The sequence below is a fragment of the Entamoeba nuttalli genome (assembly GCF_000257125.1).
Source record: "Entamoeba nuttalli P19 unplaced genomic scaffold asmbl_9756, whole genome shotgun sequence".
NCBI classification, from domain to species: domain Eukaryota; phylum Evosea; order Mastigamoebida; family Endamoebidae; genus Entamoeba; species Entamoeba nuttalli.
The window spans coordinates 984-2016 of record NW_008579808.1 but is presented as its reverse complement, the minus strand read 5'-3'; the positions used below and the strand labels follow the sequence as shown (position 1 = coordinate 2016).

Sequence of the window (1033 nt, the reverse complement as noted above, 5' to 3'; positions counted from 1 at the left end):
TAATGAAAATCAAGTTCAGATATCATTTGTAATTATTTAAAATAAACTTAAAAAAACCTTTGGAACTTGTGGAATATTAGTGATGGTTATATTTATAGATATGGTTTATTTATTTTGTCGTTATTTATTTCATTAAATTGTATTGTTATTAATTTTTTTCCTATTTTTTAATTTAGAATTTAAATTTAGAAAAATTATTTACTCATTTATGGCATTTTTTTTAAATCGTGTTTTTTCATTTCCTTAAATATTTTCTTCTCCACTATATTTAAATGATACCTAAATTTTTTTCGTTGTTATTTGATATTTTTTATTTTTACAATTTCTTCATTTTTTGATTACTCTAAAAAATATTTTATAACATTAAAATATTTATATGTTTAAAATACAATGCTTTCTTTTTGTTTTATGCATAATTGAATGTATTTACTAATCATATTTATCTTTTGTATTTTTATTAAATTATTTCTTTTGATTTGGTTTTCAAATACACCAGTTATATTCTGGTTATGATGTTGTATTTTGTTAGAAAACATATTACATAATACTGTAAGATTACCGATGGTTATTAATTCAAATGATTTGATAACAATGATAATAAAAGAATAGATATCAAGATAGTAGTAATAGTTGATTGAATAGAAGTATAAATGATAATAAATTTATTATCAACGAAAAGTATCTATGTGTTATTGATGATAGTACAAATGAAAATGTTCATAAGAATATAAAGTTATATTCATCATAAAATAAACAAGCAATAAAAAGAGGAAAAATATTTAATGATGGTTAAAATATTCTACATTAAATAAAGAAATGAAATTCTTACAATTCAAGGACTAAAAGCTAAGAATAAACTAATAGATAATGAATGTGCAATGTTAAAATGAATAATATGCACTGAACAATGAAGTATGGAAAATAAAACTATTAACACATAACTATCTACTTTTTATTTAATAAAATTCAAAGAATAGAAATTCAGAAAGATGAGTTATGATAAACAAAAAAAAAGAAAAATAAGAGCCGATCT

General features: G+C 19.5%; 1 non-coding gene across 1 annotated transcript in view; it reads left to right on the top strand.

Moving 5' to 3' along the window:
* Positions 1-1032: 1032 nt before the first annotated feature.
* Position 1033, top strand: part of ENU1_205310 — an 85-nt gene continuing 84 nt past the window's right edge. The window contains exon 1 of the tRNA in view: position 1033. This exon is cut by the window's right edge and continues 84 nt beyond it. This is a non-coding gene — a tRNA (tRNA-Tyr).